Raw genomic sequence first — 18,172 nt, 5'->3', positions numbered from 1 at the left:
CAGGTGGCCTGGCCCCCAGTCTGCAGCTCTTCTTGGTGGGCTGGGTGGGCAGGGCTGTGCTGACCTCAGGCTGGGTTAGTCAACTGGCATCCCAGATCTCAACTGACTGAGGTAACAGCGCCAGGCTGTGGGCAAATGTGTGCTCGGGTTTACTGACCAATTAACCAGTGAACGAGTATCACACAAATCTCGTGTTCATGGGCTTTGTGTTTGTACAGCACTTATTCCTGCCGGTGAGAGAGGTCAGTCCCCTGCTCTCTATGCCAATGTCCCTTCTCCTCTCCTGCTACGCACCCCCCCCCCGCCCTGGTTCTCCTGCATCCCAGCTCCTCTGTCCTTTTCTGGACATTCCTCCTGGGCTGTCTGGTCTCAGTCCCCCGCATTTCCTCAGGGGGCCAATTTCTGTTACTGGCTTGTCTTGGACCGTTTCGGGTGCTGTAACGGATGACCACAGACTGCGTGCCTCATAAGCCCTCGCCCTTCTTTCTTACAGTTCTGGAGGCCGGGAGTGTGAGATCAGGGAGCTGGCAGGGTCTGGCTCTGGCCAGGACTCTCTTCCAGGTTGCAGATGGCCATCTTCTGGCCTTGTCCTGACATGGTGGGAGGGGTGAGGGGGCTCTCTGAGATCCCTTCTTCCAAGGGCACTAACCCCATTCACCAGGGCTCTGCTCTCATGACCTAATCACCTGCCAGAGGCCTCACGTCCAAACCGTCCTGTTGAGGTTAGGCTTCAACACAGCACTTTGGGGGGACACAAAACTTCATCTGCAGCACCCCCTCACTGCTTGGCATGCCTTCTGTTGCTAGGATCCTACTCTTATCTTGAGTTCTCTTTTTCTGCATTCTGTCACATGCTCAAAGGCATAAACAGTGTGCCAGCCCCGGTTGGCTTCTGGGGAGGAAGCCACGTCCCTCCTCTGAGTGAGGGGCTGCATGTCAGCTCCTGGGAGCGAGGGGGCTTTGCCTCTTCCATTGGGGGCCTTTGGAGGGCTGGCTTTGCCAGGACACCTGACCAGACGGTTCTCCTCCATGGTGAGATTAGGGGGAGTGCCCAGCATAGGCCGGCCCCCGGGCATAGCAGGCTCGAGCCAGTGGAAACAGCATAAAGCACACTGTTTGTGCAAACAAGCAGTTTCGGCGATAGACCCCTGCCCCGCCCCCCCCGCCCCCCTGCACCGAATCCAAGTGCCCAGATACCAGCGGAGACATACTCAGCCCCTTCCTGCACTGGGACATTTGTTGTTTCCCACGGAGCTTAATCTCCTCGGAAAACAGATTCTTTAAAAACAAGAAAGTGTGGCCAGCGTCTTTATCTTTCTACAGATTGATGGTTGGCTCTAAACTGTCCCCAGCAACTATCTCGATTTCAAACCTAATAAGCATGTGACTGGCTCTGTGATGAGCCAGAAATACCAGATATCTGCACGGGGCATGAAATTCCAGTGCAGATCTGAAATTTCATTCAGATGCACCAGTAAAACTGTAGAGCATTCAAAGTCAAATTTAATCCCTTGCCCTTAGAATCAATACAGTTAGAGTGAGATGATGGTTATTGATGATCCCTTTTAGTGCTTGCTAGTTCTCGGAGTTGAAAACATTGAGGTATGGGACGCAGTTGGGACTGTGCCCAGACAAGCCTTTAACAACCTATAACCCGGGGCTGGGAGTGCGTGAGACCCTTCTTCTCTCGTAAGAGTAACTGGCCCCAGTCAGCAATGTTTAACAGAGAAAAACAATAAAACTGAATAATGCAATTGATTTGGCATAGACTTGGTTGTTACAATGCTTGAGGTTAGTGGCATGGTGACGGTTTTAAGAACCCAAATTTAAAATACATAGTTATTTTCCTCATTACAGACCCTGTCGCACGGACTGCTTTTCCCTGAAGCGATAATCTGAGAGAATCCGTCTCAAAGTCACATTCAGCGGCCTGGGACCCGTTTCTGCCACCCTTGGGCTCATGGATCAAGCTTCCAGTGAGGCCCTTAGGGACCGCCCGGGGCCCCAGCGCGCACCACCTTCCCATGAGACGGGCATGAAACTGGAGCTACATTTCGGAGACTGACCCACTGGTACCTCTGATGTGGCAGCCGAACTTGGGAGGGGGCGTAGCCTTAGCCCAAGGAGCTCCGGAGAATTAGCTGCTGTGAGTGAACCTCCGCAGGGTTGGGGTTGGGGTCAGGAGGGTGCCTTGGTGCCCCTGCTCTGGAACCACAGGGAACGCAGTCCGGGACACGCTGGCCTGATCCTCCTGTGTCGGGGTCCAGTCGCCCCCAGTTTCCAGGGGAGCTTTCATGCTGGGACTCCTGTTCCCGCGGAACAGTATTTCCATTTCACGTTGGCAGGAGCAGGGGTGGGGTGGGGGTGATGGGTTTTTAAAATCAGAGAGTGTGCATTCTCCTCTACTGGCACAGTTGTTAAGGGGGGGCCCCGGGAGCTGTGTCCTCGTGGGGTACTGGGAGCACCATGGCATCTCGGCAGAGGGTGGTTAGAAGAGTCCTCTCTGCACGGGGAGATGTGAAGGAGGAGGGGAGGGCCGGTGTGTGCGACCCTGGCTTGTATCTCAGCTGCTGGAGGAGCGCCTCGTCACAGGGTGACTCTCTGAGCTGCTATCCATCCGAGCCCTAAAACCCTTCTTCTCTTGGTTCCTGATGTGAACTACAGTAAGACCGCCACTTAAAATTTTAATTGCTTGAGAATAATTGGGGGGAGGGGAGCGGAGTTATATCAGAAAACCCATTAAGTATATAAAAGATTAATTTTCATTATGACTGCTAGTTAGTAAATATTATCTTTTATATCAGCCTGAGCAATAATATGAGTAATGGGAACTATTTAACTTATTTTGGTTTAATTTTAAAACTTTAATTATGGCAATACTTTGCATTTTTACTAGCATTGTAAGAGAATTGAAGAAAATAATTTTTGGTGGTTGATTTATTGAGACAGTTTCTACTGGATCACTGGATGTGGACGTCAACTCCTGGGAACAGGTGTACAGGTGGGAGGCAACGGGGTCCAGCGGGACAGGGATGAGCTCCTGGGATGCTGACTTAGTGCAGAGAGGGTCTCTGGTGGGTAGTAGTGTCCTGATGAAGGAGGTGAGATTGTTCAGCCTGTTCACTGGTTCCTTCCTCCCTCCCCCCTCTTCCCTCCCTCCCTCCTTCCTTCTCTTCTTCCCTCCCTCTCTTCTTTCTTTTCTTCTGTGAATACCTACTAAGGCTGATGTATTCTTTGGTTCGGTGATACTCATTTTTAAAAATTTTATTTTATGGTAAGAAGTATACATATTTAGGCTGTCTACCATGATGATTGGATATACATATACACAGCGAAAAGATTACTACAGTCGAGGTCATTAACAGATCCCCTCCTCACATAGTTACTGTCTTGTGTGTGTGATGAGTCTAATCTCTGGGCAGATTTCTAGCATTCAGTACCATACTGTTAACTGTCATCATTGCGGCGTGCATCACATCCCTAGACCGGTTCGTCCTACATAATTGCCTCTTCATACCCTTTGAACAACATTTCCCCCACTTCCCCACTCCTGTCACCGCTGTTCTACCCTCTGCTTCTATGAATTTGACTTGTTTAGATTCTACATATAAATGAGATCACTTAGCCTAATGTCCTCCAGGTTCATCCAAGTTTGTCGTAAATGGCAGGATCTCTTTGTTTCTCCTGGCTGAGTAATACTCCATTGTGTAGACACAGCACATTCTCTTCGCGCACTCTTCCATCAGGGGACATGAACTTGCTTCCCTGCTGTGGTTCGTGTAAATCATGCCGCGGTCAGCGTGGGAGTGCAGCGATCTCTTCTAGGTACTCATTTCCTTTCCTTTGGAAATATACCCAGGGAGGGATTTCTGGATCCTACGGTAGTTCTATTCTTGTTTTCTTGAGGAACTTCTGGACTGTACTAACACACACCGACCAGGGTGGGTATGAGCAGTCTTCGTGCTCTTGGGCTTAGAGCCTCACGTGGACAGCAGCCTCCTTCCAGCTCCGGAGCGTGGCCGTGGAGAGAATGCATTCCTGATCTGGTTCAGACAAGAGTCTGGGACGTCTGTCCGCCTGATGAGCAAATGTGAGGCTGTTCTGGGGGACGGACACAGGAAACTGCCAATGCCCACCAAGCTCTCGTGACTGGGTTTGCTGCTGATTACGGCTCTTGGGTTCTATCACCACCTCGAAATCTCATTCAGAAAATCTCTATTTAAGTGAAGTTACTTTGCCTGGGAAGAGCCAGGAGGAATAGCAGGTGATGTTAGTGTTGTCCAGTGTCTCTCTTCCCTGACGCTGAATTTAGAGCACAGCCTTGTGCTAGTCCTTTCCTCTAACTGTACAAGCTTGCCGTGTGTGTCCGTCATGCTTCTTCTCTATGCTGTCATCGCACTTATTATAATAATCAATCATAATTATGCTCATAATCATGAGAATAAATCCATGTGGACTTACCCTGACATGGCAAAAGGAGCGGGGTTTGGCTCTGGAGTGGCCTTGACTCAGTTCTGGCTGTGTGACCTGGAAAGTCACTGGTCCACTTTGAGCCTCAGAATCTTCATCCGTGGAGCATGTCGAGAATTGGCTCATGGCAGGTGGTGATGGTTCTCTCTGTCAGTGTGCTCACAGAGAGAACGCTCTCTGGACGGTAGTGGTGAGACGCTTCATATCACATCTGTGATTGAACATCTCAGCCCACAGTGGGGCCCCGACACCCATCTGGGTTCTTGACTTCCCATAGAGCTGAGTAGGGAGAAAGCATTGCACTCATGTCTGACTGGTTGTAGAAGAAAGTCACAGAATCACCCAGTCCTCTGGCCTCATTTTATGTTTCCAGAGTGGGAAGCCAGGCAGGAAAAGTTACTCATCCCAGGTGATCTCGCTGCTGGGCAGGTGCCCCAAGTCTCTGACTCTGGGTCTAGCCTGTTCCCACCTGGCCCCCCAGTCTGGTGTAGAAAAATACTTTCTGGGTCTTTTTTCCTTCCTACCTTTGTCCCAAATGCAGGATTGTCACAGACCTTTGTATGCATTGTCCCCACATCGTCCTGATGAGGAGTGATGCCAATGGTGAGGAAGGGAGGATCCCTGGACACATCACTGGGGATATTGTTCCCGCTTCAAGAACAGCTAGCATGCTCGATAGAATCAGGTATTGGTCTTGTAGAAATAGTGACTGAAGGGGCGCCTGGGTGGCTCAGTCGGTTAGCATCTGACTCTTGATCTCAGCTCAGCCCATGATCTCAGGGTCATGAGTTCAAGCCCCACATTGTGCTGCACACTGGGCATGGAGCCTGCTTAAAAAAAAAGTGACAAGTAGAAAGAATTAAAGTATTTAGGGAGAAAAGAGGAAGAGTTGTAAACCCCGGCTGAAAGCATCCTGCCATCCCAGGCCACGAAGGCGCAATGGTGACAAATCTGTGTCTTCGGGAACAGGGATTAATCAGCATGATCAGCCACTCTCGGGGCCCATGGGCGCCAGGCTGGCAGCCAAGGCTTCTCCCGTGACGCCTTCTTGGGGGGTCGCCTCACTGTTCTTCACGGCCCCGCCAGATGCTCCCGCCTTCAGACGCAGTCTGCTTCTCCTCTGGAGGATTTGCTGGAGAGCATACGGCTGCCTTCAGTGCTGCCGCAAACACATTAGGACCCTGTGGTTTCAGGCACGGCCAAGTCGGCGGGGATGGCCCTGCCTGGGGTGCCGAGGGCCGTGCCAACCTTGAGAACGCTGCCTGGCTGGCCCAAGGGGGGTTGCTTTGGAATGCTCCAAGGGAACACTACCTTCCTCCTCCTGCCAGGCCCAGGATCAGGTGACTGTCGGTCCCCCCATCTTCAGGCCCCTGTCTGCTGGGGGACAAGCCCCCCCACCGTCTGCAGGCCCCCCTGTCTGCCGGAAGCTGCTTTTGTTACTCACGCATATGTGTACTTTGTACCAGCTCATTTCTTCCAGAGGTCCCTGCTTACAGGGGATCTGTTGATATGGCTGTAGGAGGTTGTCCTGAGAAACTAGGGGTCCAGCAAATGGGATCCAGCCCTGAGTGGAGGCCCGTCCTGCACAGGAACACGGGCACTGTGCCTGGCTATCCAGGGAGGCTCTGTATTAGCTCACCTGCAGAGGATCGGTCTTTATTTCCTCCTGGTTCTCTGTGTGCCTTGATATCTGACCACCTCTTAGTGTCTGGTCTGTAGAGGCCGGGTAGCATGCCCTGGGCTGATGCCTGCTACCTCCTCCTTCAGAAAGGCAGCATGCAGCTCAGTAACGGTTCCAGAGCCATGCAGAACCACGGGCATCGCAGGCCCAGAGAGAACCTGACGTGAGTGGCATTTCCTGCTGGGAGTTATGTGGTTGCAAGGGACAGAAATCCACGTAGGCAGCCCATGGAAAGGAGGGTTTGCTCTAAGGCTGCAGATATTCCCCCATCAGGGCCCAGTAGAGCAGGGCTGGCTCTGCTCTGAAAGAAAACCTCAGCAGACACATCTGTAGCCTCACTCTGGCGCTGGTAACCCAGTGGACTCAGATCCTCGCCCTGCGTTGCTCCCCTCTGCCTCCCAGAGACTCTCTTGGGCTCTTTCTACATCCCAGTCCCAGATCCTGGGTGAGGAATCCGATTGGCCTCGCTGCAGTCAGGCCTCCCAGGTTCAGTTGGCTTGTCCGGGAGAACTAGCACCTGGTCCATATGGGGTGGGCTGCACGCCGAATCCACCATGCGGCATCCCGGGCCTGGCAGGAGGAGGAAGGTGGTGTTCCCTTGGAGCATTCCAAAGCAACCTCCCTTGGGCCAGCCAGGCAGCGTTCTCAAGGTTGGCACGGCCCTTGGCACCCCAGGCAGGGCCATCCCCGCCGACTTGGCCGTGCCTGAAACCACAGGGTCCTAATGTGTTTGCGGCAGCACTGAAGGCAGCCATATGCTCTCCAGCAAATCCTCCAGAGGAGAAGCAGACTGCGTCTGAAGGCGGGAGCATCTGGCGGGGCTGTGAAGAACAGCGAGGCGACCCCCCAAGAAGGCGACATGCCGTTTATCTATCTGAGCCGACAGATAGACTCACATTTACTAAACACCGTGTGGCGATAATCCATTCAGCTGGCCCCCCAGCGCCTGTACAAGTCAGAGTGTAGGCTTGGTCTCTAAGTATTTGTTCATAAGCTCCAGGTGGGCTGGGGCCCCATCACATACGGTGCACTGGGTTAGGGACCCTCATCTTAACTTGGTCACCTCTGTAAAGACCCTGTTTTCAAATTAGGTCACATTCTGAGGTACTGGGGGTTAGAATTTCAACATAATCTTTTCTGGGGACACAATTCAATCCACAAGAAGGGGCCAGGCACCTGCTCCTCGAAAGCCAGGCCTGTCACCTGCATGGCCACCCCCTCTGGGCAGAGGGGACTGCAGGTAGCAGAGGCACAAAACCTCCCCAAGTGAGTCCAGGGGTCAGACCTCCCTGTGCCCTCGTCCCTCCAGCCCAGCCCGAGGAGGGCAGGGTCAGAGCAGGGGGCACCAGAGTGAGCCCTCACTTCCTCCTTCCTTCCGTTTGAAGGGGCACACCCCCCACAACCCCTGTCCGTGGGCCCCCAGCCTGGCCTGTGGCACCAGGGGGCAGCTCAGCAGAGCAGGGAGACAGGACCTTTGGGCTCGTTCCGGCATTCTGACCAGCACATTCTGGGAAGTGGTGGAATCCACCGGAAGGTCAGCTCCAGGAGCACCCGCCGCTGCCTGTCTGGTCTGGAGCTGTGCCCCAGGGCCCAGAGGGGAGGAAATTGGGTGTTCAGAGACTTGCTGGTGGAGGAGTATGTTCAGGAGGGCACTGTCTCAGGTATGAAAGCACAGTGCCAGGTGGGCTGCAGGGCGGACAGTGCTCGGCAGTGCCAAGTGCCCCTTCCCCCAGTACAGACTGGCCCTCTGAGAGAGGACCCCGAACTTGAAGGCCTGTTGGTGGAGGAGCCGCTGCCCAAGCCCCTGCCCAAGCCCCTGCCCCCAACTCTTGGATCTCTCAGTCAGGTGCAGGGCTGAGGGGCCTGGGGAGGGTCTGCTTCTTCTGAGCGCCCAGGGGAGGGGGCAGAGAGGGCCATGCCCAGCCCCCACCATGGAGCCAGGCCGGCCCCTGGGGTAGGCATGGCATTCACATCAGACGGAGATGTGGGTTTTGAAGGAATCTGGCCGGTGTTGGGATTTGATAGGGGAACATGCGGGAAAGCTCTAGAACGTGTTGCGGAGGTTGAGCTGAGTGAGAAGGGAGCTGAAGTCACAGTAGTGATAGGAGGGGCAGGAGATGGTTCTTGTCAGCTGTCCCCCGCATTCAGACTCTCCCCTCTGCCCCCACACTCAGGGCACTCTCCCACAAATCCTTCTCTCCATGGGTCTCCCCGTGGATGAGTGTCACGGGGCTGTCTTACCAAGCATCACAAACCGGGGCCTCAGAATCACAGACGCATACTCTCTCACATCCAGGAGGTCGGAAAGTCTGAGATCCTGCAGTTGGCAGCCAGGGCTCCCTCAGAAGGCTGTAGGGGGTCCTTCCTGCCTCCTCTTTCTGGAAGCTTCTACAGCCCTCCTGTCAGTGTCTCTGGTATCACATGGCCTTTCCCTGTGTCTCTCCTCTCTTCTTACAAGGACACCAGTGTTTGGATTTAGGGACCACCCCAGTGCAGGATGACCTCACCCCAACTCATTACAGCACATCTGCAAAGAGCCTATTTCCAGATAAGGTCACACTCTGAGGTTTTGGGAGGACACGAACTTTGTGGAGGACACCATCCAACCCAGTATGGAGGAAATATCCCAGAACTTGTAAATGAGACTCTGCCCTCCTACCCCCTCCCAGTGTCCTAGGCCAGATCGCTTCTATTTCCACCCTTAGCCATGGCGTCCTGCTCTCCAGAGCCTTACCTGTCTCAGGTATGAAAGCACAGTGCCAGGTGGGCTGCAGGGTGGACAGTGCTCAGTAGTGCCAAGTGCCCCTTCCCCCAGTACAGAATGGCCCTCTGAGAGAGGACCCCGAACTTGAAGGCCTGTTGGTGGAGGAGCCGCTGCCCAAGCCCCTGCCCCCAACTCTTGGGTCTGTGATTTCCAGGACATCATGGTACCTCCCTTGGCTCCAGGTCTTTCCAGAACTGTTCTGAGGCTGGACTTGGATCTAGACAGTTGAGCAAGAGTCTATCCCAGGACGCAGCCACAACTTTGCTGCCCCCCTGCATCTTACCAGAATCGGGGCGTACCAAGTACTGCTTGGGGAAACAGTGGACTATCAGCTTTTCATGGTCATGCCATGAATGAGAAGAGGCTTTGCTGAGTCCTGTGCATCTAGGGCATCCTGTTCTTGCTCCTCATGGTCTGTCTTTTCTGAGAGATGATGGGGTCTGGAGAGCAGGACACCGCCACTAAGGGCTGGCTGGGGTGGAAATAGAAGCAATCTGGCCTAGGACACTGGGATGGGATAGGAGAGCAAAGTCTTATTTATAAGTTCTGGAATATTTCCTCTGTAGTGGGTTGGACTGTGTCCTCCCCTTGTGTTCAGGTGCACATTTCTTTTTTCTATTTTTTTCTTTTTATTCTTATGTTAATCCCCATACATTACATCATTAGTTTTAGATGAAGTGTTCCATGATTCATTGTTTGTGCATAACACCCAGTGCTCCATGCAGAAACATTTATTTTTTCTGTTGGAAACTTTTTCTCCATTAAAAAGAACAAAAAACCTTAGCAAGCATTTCCTGTGTCAATTTTGTGTTTTGAATTTGACTAGAAGATAATTTCAGCTATATTGTCATATTTGTGGGCATGAAGTTTTCGTAATATCACCTTATATATTTTTTTAGCAACTTTCACTATGGCATCCAATATGTGCTGACTGCTTTTCTTGGTATCTGGGATAGAGAGAGAGCACTTCCATTGTTAGGGAGTGCGGGAAATGGTGTCAGATTCCACCACCAGCCTTTGCTCCCTGAGCTCGGGCACAGTTGGAGTTCCATAGCTCATTCCCCCAGGACTCACTGCTTGAGGGAAGAGGAAGGAAGGTGCAGACTGAGGGGGAGACAGTGGGTTCAAGGGGCCTCAGGGAGGCAGGGGAAGAGGCTCAGCTTGGAGACAAATGGAACCACACTTGGCAATTGGGATTTTATAGTTTTTGTCTTGTGGGAAACCTTTAAGAAATTTTTTTTAATTTACTTCTCTGGTTTTGGAACGATAGTATATAGTCTTCTAGAAAGGTATGCAATAAAGAGGCTATATATAAGGAAGTGACAAAAAGGCACTGACTCAGTTGCCCATTACCTGAGGATACTTGGTGGACATTTGCACAGGTACACATGGAAGGAAGGAGGACGCATGTTCAGTCAAGTGGCTGGTGCAGGGAGCTCGCTGTAAGTTAAGGTGAGATTATACTGTATATGCTGTCTTTGAGAATGTGTATGAAATTTAATTTTGCATGAAGATAAAAGAAATGCAAGTAAACTTGAAGAGACTGCTGACTTCAGATATTTCTAACTAAAAGAGATATTGGTGACATGAAGATTATGAAGATAGTTGTGTGGGATGGTCAGGTTGGAGTGGAGTCATATTGTCTAACCTACATGTTTTCATTTCCCAGTTATTGGTTGCTTCTGTATTAGGAGAGATACGGAGATATGCCTCCTCTCCCCTTCAAGCTTTTGTCAGTTGTGATTTTAATATGTCACAGCTGCCAGCACATGTGTTCACCTTGTAGCTAATTCCCACACATGTTCGGTCTTGGTTCTATGTTCAGTTGGCTTACCCCTTACATCCAGTCCTTTTAGTGAAGGCCGCTTTGTTTCTAGATTGTTTCTCTTAATTTCCTAGCTGACTAGATCTGTTGCCAGTGATTTTTCCTAGACAAACCCAGTTACCATATTCCTGGAGGCTGTGGGAGCTTGGGGATGTCTAGCTCTCTCTATACTCTGCACTCCTTTCTTCTCCTAAGGATGCCCTGGAGTTCCCCTACTGCCTTCTGGTGTCTAGTGTGGGAGCAGTGCCAAGACTTTCTTTCCCATTGGCTGGATTTTGTGACTGAACAGCTCATGCAGTCCTGAGGTCTTTCATGTTTGTGAGCATCTATCTATTGTCTTTACAGCTGAAGGACGGTGTGGCTGGAGCTACGGTTCTCTTCCTCAGAACCTGGGGGCCAGTGCCCCATTGTTTCTGCAGCGCTGACTTTGGCAGGTGAGTTCTTTATTTACTTGGATGACCCAAGAATCATTTCCTTAAATTTAAATCAGTGCCTTAACCAGGATGTCTTTTTGTGATTGTTCTCTGTAATTTTATCCTGAAACATGGTATGAGATTTTGAGCTATAGATTCACAAACTGTTTCTATGAAATTTTTCTTCTATCTTTGAGCCCTTGGGCTCCACATGTTGGTTGGACTGTCTGTTTTGGGGGAGCCAGTTTCCCCTGCATTTCATTACTGCTGCCCACAACCTGCCTCTCATCCTTTGCTCCGTTCTGCACCTCCTCTGCCTCCCTGGCACTCTCAGCCTTTCTTCCACGCCGCCCCTGTGAGTTGTGCGTCACTTCTCTCTTGATGTTTTGACTTCACACGGTATTTCTGTAATGATAGTGTTTTGGTCAATTTGTTTCCTGGAGTCTGCAATTTCCATTCTCATCTTATTTTGTTTTATAATCTTGCCTTTGAGTGACTATTTTTATTGAATTTCTGTTCTTATTATGTCCTTCTCAGTCATGAAGCACACACGGGACATTTTCTTCTGTTCCTCAGGGGATGTGTTCTATGGTCTAGGCTGTTTATCTGTCCTTCACAAGCCGTTCCCTCCCTCCCCCCTTCTCCCCCTTCCCTCCTCTTTCTCCACCACAGTCCCTTTCCCTTTCCCTTTGGCTGGCTTGGTGTCCCAGGGACATCCCCAACAAAGGACTTTGCACCTAGGCTGCATGTTTGAATTACAGGCTGAAGCCAGCCATGCCCTGGACCAACTAAGTCAGAACCTCTGGGGGTGAGACCCAGGCATCTGGATTTCTAAATCTCTCTGGCTGATTCCAGCGTGCAGCTAAGGCTGAGAACTATGGCTCCAGTGTCTCAAATTACCTAGGAAAATAAGAAAAGAACCAATCACAGGAGTTACAGAAAAGGAATAACCATGCTATAGAAAAGGAATAACCATGTAGGAAGTGGGGCATTGTCTATAGGGGCACATAAACGTCCTGCATTCAGAGGTGAGGACATGGCCTGGAGATTCTGCTCCCTCTCAGTACCCCTAATTAACCCTGGCTCAGCCTGCTTGGATCTTCCTGAGGGCAGTTCCACTGGAAGCAAGAGGCATTTGCTTTGCATTACACCTCACTTTGCTTTCGAACAGTTATTCATCTGGAGAGAAAGGTCTTTTCTCAAGTCAGCCTGGGGTGCATTTTCTAGCGTCTACCTACGTCTACCCACGAGGCTTTAAAACCAAGCTGTGAATTGCTCATTCCTCACTAATTCCCAAATGGAAATCACAGTTTTTGTTTACTTACCTAAAAAATTCACATGTAGCCTAAGGCTCAACTGAAGGAATTTTAAACACTCTTTGAAAGCTGTAAAAAGATGAGCTGGGACCGAAATGACCACTCACCTTTAACTCAAGCTGCCATTTTTTAGAGCCTGTCATGAACAGAGGGGCACAGTTAAGACGGAGGAAGGTGCTCCAGCCATGGGGAGAATGTGAATTTCACTGGACACATTGCTGAAAAAGAACCTGTGGCTAAGGAACAGTTTTTTTTTTTTTTTTTAAAGATTTTATTTATTTATTTAAGAGAGAGAATGAGATAGAGAGAGCATGAGGGGGGGAGGGCCAGAGGAAGATGCAGACTTCCTGCTGAGCAGGGAGCACGATGCGGGACTTGATCCCAGGACTCCAGGATCATGGCCTGAGCCAAAGGCAGTCGCTTAACCAACTGAGCCACCCAGGCGCCCTAAGGAACAGTTTTTGAGCCAGGTAGAACCCCAGTACAATGAATGACATTATGATTCAGTGCACCCTGTGTTTACGGAATATTTTATTTGGCTGGGGAATTGTGCTAAGTGCCAGGCACCTGCTGCCCCACAGAATTCCAGCTACTGCTGGGTGGGGAGCCAGGCAGACCGTGTGCCAAAGCATTTTCTAAGGTAAATCAGTCTGGACAACAAACACCCTCCCTGCTCATGCCTGAAGAACGCTCACTCTAGAGCTGGAAACACCAAATTATGATTCATTTAGTTTAATCCAGAAGCATTGAGCCTCCCTGCCACTCCTCTCGCCCCATGTCCCAGCTGCTCTGTAGTAATTTTCCAAACTATCCACAAGAACAAAACATCATGAAAGGCTTGAGCTTGGAGGAGGAAGAGCAGGGGAGGGTGGAAGGCACAGCCTGCTGCATTTAGACATCATCTTTGGGAAATTTGTCAAGTCTGCCCCTTGTTATCTGGCTCTGGATGGCGTGTGTGAATGGGGCATGGGACATGAGGGTGTGGGATGGGGATGCATGGGACAGGGGGGTGTGGGACCCAGGAGGTGTGGGACATAAGGTGTGGGATGGGGGGCTGTGAGACAGAGTGGTGTGGGATAGCGGGGAGAGGGGGGCATGGGACATAAGGTATGGGACAGGGGCTGTGCGATGGGGGCATGGGACATAGGGTGTAGGACATGGGGGACTTGGGACAGGGTATGGGACAGTGGAGTGTGGGATAGCGGGGATGGGGGGCATGGGATTGAGGGTCTGGGACAGGGGGGTGTGGGATGGGGGCTGTGGGATGGGGTGCAGGACATAACGTGTGGGATGGGGGGCTGTGGAACAGGGTATGGGACGGGGGGCATGGGACAGACAGGTGTGGGATAGCGGGGATAGGGGGCATGGGACTGAGGGTGTGGGATGGGGGCATGGGACATAGGGTGTAGGACAGGGAGCTGTGGGAGGTGAGGTTCTAATCCCCCCCTTCTCTGTTCCTTGTGGGTGCTGTACTCTCCCCAGCTCAGGTTCTGATCCGTAGAGGAAGTCACTCCCTGCTCCGCCACCAGCACCCAGGGGACTGGGGACAGGTGTGTGGCCCCTACCTAGAGAGTCCCAGGATGCTGTGCTTTGTGCGGTGCCTCTCAGGGGTCTCTGTGGACCTCCTCCTGCCCTGTGTGGGTCAGCTCTGGAGGCGGCTGCTTGAAGGGAGCAGCTCTGACCTGCTCTGAGCAGGAAGAGCATCAGCAGACCTGTTAGAATGGACGCGAAGTGGAGAGAGCGGACTGCAGGTGACACTTGGGAGTGTTTGAGCGCTTGGTCTTTGGAGACTGTTTCGAAGCCCAGCCGCCTTTCCTCCTCCTGTGCCCCTCTCCACTGTGTTCAGGAAGCAGACAGGGAGTCAGGCAGTGCTTTGTGCACAGAGTGCCCGCGTGGCAAGAACTGACGCACGCGGAAGCCAGGCACGCGAGCCTAGTGCAGCACCCTGGCTTCAAACTCTAAGAAACGAAGTCCTGTCCTTGAGTTAAAGGCAGAGTTAAAAAAAAAAAAAAAAAGATTGGAAAAAGGAGACGTTCAGACTTAATGGAAGGTGTTTCTCAGACCTGTGCTGGCTAGACTCACAAAAATGATGCCTCAGGAACGTTCCTCTGGTTTTCGGTGTGATGTTTTGGAGTTCCAATACCAGTGAGTCTGTGTCCTAGGCTCCCGTGACACCAAGTGGCAGGAGGGTCCTCGAGGCCCATAAAGCTGCCTTGCTGGGTTCAGTGGGGTCACAGGGTGAGAGGCAGAGCCTAGGGCCAGCCCATTAGCCTCCACGCGCTCGTGACCTGGGGCAGGTCCTTCTTGCCCTGTTTGCTGTTCCAAAGTGCGTGTGAAAGAGAGTCAAGGGTTATTAGGTAATCATTACTGCGAATTCAGAGCTCACGAGGTGCCAGATGCTGTTGGGCCTTCACGTCTCACTTCCGCTGCCCAGACGGCCCAGGGGAAGGGGAGGACATGCTGGGGAGGACATGGGGAGGACATGCTGGGTGATGGGTCCATGGGGATCGTTAGATTGCTTACTCTCTTTCACGCATGTTTGAACATTTCTATAGGAAGCAAAGTTGAGATATATTATTACCATATAGATGGAGAAATAAAAGCTGGCCTAGAGATAACAAACAAGTGCATTTTCCAGTTTGAATCAAACCGTGGGCCACTTTTCTCTCTGGTGCGTGGCGGGGAGGAGGAGGGCTGGCTTCAGGGCTCTGCTGGAGGTCAGAGGGTCGGTGCTAACCCAGGGCGTTGTCTGGTCGTGGGAACCAGCCTCCCCTCACATGGGAACAGTGGCAGCCCAGAGCCAGGGCAGTCTTAGCAGTCATGCCACAGGAGGGCTTTTTGCCGGAGGCTCTTGTGTATGTGTGTGTGTGTGCGCGCATGTGAATTTGTGTATTTGTGCGCATAGGTGTGTGTACATGTAGAATGATATTTTCTCTTCAGTGCTTAGCAAAGAGCTAGCCCGGTATGTGGTATGCGTTGGTGCTCCATAAATATAAAAAATATAGTTATAGGGGCGCCTGGGTGGCTCAGTTGGTTAAGCGACTGCCTTCGGCTCAGGTCATGATCTTGGAGTCCCGGGATCGAGTCCCGCATCGGGCTCCCTGCTTGGCAGGGAGTCTGCTTCTCCCTCTGACCTTCCTCCCTCTCATGCTCTCTGTCTCTCATTCTCTCTGTCTCAAATAAATAAATAAAATCTTTAAAAAAAAATATAGTTATAATACTGAATGAAGCTGCTTTTCTGAAAAATAGTGGCTGAACAGTTAAACATTGAGGATGATGGTTTGTGATTATCATTCATCTCCTTACGTTTCATTCCCTTTGTTACGTTAAATGTGAAGTAGAAGTAAGCCCAAGCCCCTGGAACTGACGTTGCCACAGCCTGGGGTGGGTGGCTTGTGGCAATTAATGTTTCTTGAGCACCTGCTATGAATCCAGGAGTGAACCAGCTGCACAGTGCCCACCTTGCTTCAGAAGGGCAAACAAAAGCATTGCGGAGACCGACTGTGCTGTCCTTCCTGGGGTCTCCTTACTGTGCAGCACCGTGGTGACCCGCTGTGGGAGATACACAGCTTCTCCCATCAGGCCCAGCAAGAAGTCAAGATGACACGTGCAGGTGGCTGGGGGCGGGAGTGCATCCCATGGCAGGGACAGAGCTGGCCGGGCTTTGGTCCTGGAGCAGCCCCTCGCGGGTGGAGAGGCTCCTGCTGTGTCTTTTCTCCTGGTGCCGTGTCTCTCAGCGGCCTTTCCTGGGGGAGAGCCGCCTGGGTTCCCCACGTGGTTGTCTGGGGAAAGTAGTTGAGCTGCCAACGTTTTGCACCAAGACCTTTTAGAAAAGTGGCCCCAGGGAAACCTTTTCCTTCATCTTCAGGATTCAGAGTCCAGATCATCCATCAGCTGTCAGGAATCCTATGGGCACAGGGTGGGAACATGCATTCATGCTGCTCCCAGCAAGAGGGAGCAGTGTGTGTGGGGGAGAGCAATGGTAGGGGAGGGGGTGAGCATGTGCCTTCCTCACCCGCAGGGTCCGAGCAGACGTGGGATGCCCTGGGCCAGAGGGCTGGGACCAGGGATTGCTCAGAGAAGGCCTCTCCCAGCTCCGAAGAGCAGTCCCTCGGGAAGGCCCCACCAGGACGGTGCAGGCAGCCCCACTCTGACCGGAAAACGATGTCTGCAGGACACCCTCCGTCTTTGCCTTGACGTGATGGACGTGACAGCCGTAGGGCTCTCTGCTGTGCCATAGTAATTTATTGCTGTTCTGAGCTTGAGAGTTTCGTGAGGAAATGTGATCACCACTAACCATTCAGTTCTGTGGGTCCTCTTGTCCCAACATCAACAATTTCCAGGACGTGCTCGGTGGTGGCTCTGAGAGCTGCTTCCCAGCACGGTGGCCCCCCAGGTCAGGGACAGCGCTGCCCCTTCCCTGGTGCTCGGAGGAGACGGCACGACCACGGGGCCTTGCTGCGGACCTTGTCGGCACTGAGCAGCCTGGCAGCCCCGGCCTCGGCTGCCGCGTCCGCATTTACCACCTGCACACTTGGGCCTGGGACCTGTCTCACAAGGCTCATTGCTTTCAGGTGAGCCTGTTGATAGGCGCTGAACCCCCTCCCCACGCACAATTCGTGATCAAAGGAGGGTAAAGATGGAGCAGAGTGTCTTCTGCAGATTCATTTGGAAAATAACTTTTGGAATCATGGCTTCACGAGTCCTCAGATGGAGGAGAGGGGTTTGAAAGATCAATTTGCAACCTTCCAGCGCCCGTCCCACAGGAATGAAGACTCCCACGCAGGGGAAACTTCCTCCCTGGACTTCCCCCGGAGCTTCCTTAGACTCGGGGACGGGAATTAAAACAATTGCGTTTGTGTTGTACAATATGCCTTTTGTGTGTTATTGACGGTTTCCTATAAAAGTAAGTGCATCACTCACCCATCGCACAATCCAACACTGTCAGGATATTAACATTTTATAGCTGGCGGGGACCACTCGCTGGCTGTTTGAACTCTATGATAGATCCCAAAGGGCAGGAGAGTGTGCTGAAAATGCAGGAAATTTAGCTCTCCATAAACATATTAAATCGTTACAGTTTGTTTACGATAGTGGTTCACTTGGACTGTAAGATGATTTTCTCTTTACTTCTGCAGAGCTCTTTGATGTCTCCCGTGGGTATCAGAGCGGGCTGCACAGACCTGCGACCCTGTGAGTGTGGAAAACCTGTTCGAAGTGTCTACTATTCCTGGGGCAGCAGGCTAGAGAACGTTTTCTGAAGTGCTGGTGACGCCTGTCCACTTCAAAAGGCTAGAGGCGGAAGCGGGGCCCGGGGCGCAGAACCAAGGGCTTTCCCTCCGTCTGCATGGCTCCCTCCCTCCCCAGCGGCTCAGACAGGCCCGGGAAGCTGGGGGCTTGAGTGGCCATCTCCTGCCAGGGCTCTTCTGGTGCGGATCTGGCCCTTCAGGGCTGCGGTGGGTGTGCGCGGGGGTGTGGAGGGCACGGAGGGACGTCCGCCGGTGAGAACGCTCAGGTGCAGGGGTTTGCTTGGGTTTTCCGAGTAGAAGCATTCAGACTGCCCCTGGGGATACAGCATAGGCCTGGGCTCCGCTTGGGTGGTGGTGACATGGGAGCAGACACAGCGGGAGGATGGGGAAGGTCACCGCCTTCAGAGCCCCGGGCAGGGTCCGGCTGGAGCTGGACAGAGACTCGGGGCCACGG

The 18,172-nt window shown here is 52.2% G+C and overlaps 1 long non-coding RNA gene across 1 annotated transcript in view; it reads left to right on the top strand.

Annotated features, from left to right (window-relative positions):
• LOC145722013 (uncharacterized) overlaps positions 1-17,672 on the top strand; it is a 45,203-nt gene extending 27,531 nt beyond the window's left edge. Inside the window, exons 2-3 of the long non-coding RNA XR_014146048.1 lie at positions 11,086-11,174; positions 17,608-17,672. This is a non-coding gene — a long non-coding RNA (uncharacterized LOC145722013). The remainder of the gene's footprint in view (positions 1-11,085; positions 11,175-17,607) is intronic.
• The last annotated feature ends 500 nt before the right edge of the window (positions 17,673-18,172 follow it).

This window comes from Leptonychotes weddellii, chromosome 6 (assembly GCF_054177405.1).
Source record: "Leptonychotes weddellii isolate Sample4059 chromosome 6, ASM5417740v2, whole genome shotgun sequence".
Classification (NCBI taxonomy): Eukaryota; Metazoa; Chordata; class Mammalia; order Carnivora; family Phocidae; genus Leptonychotes; species Leptonychotes weddellii.
The sequence above is the reverse complement of the archived record's forward strand: the minus strand, read 5'-3'. Positions and strand labels throughout refer to the sequence as shown.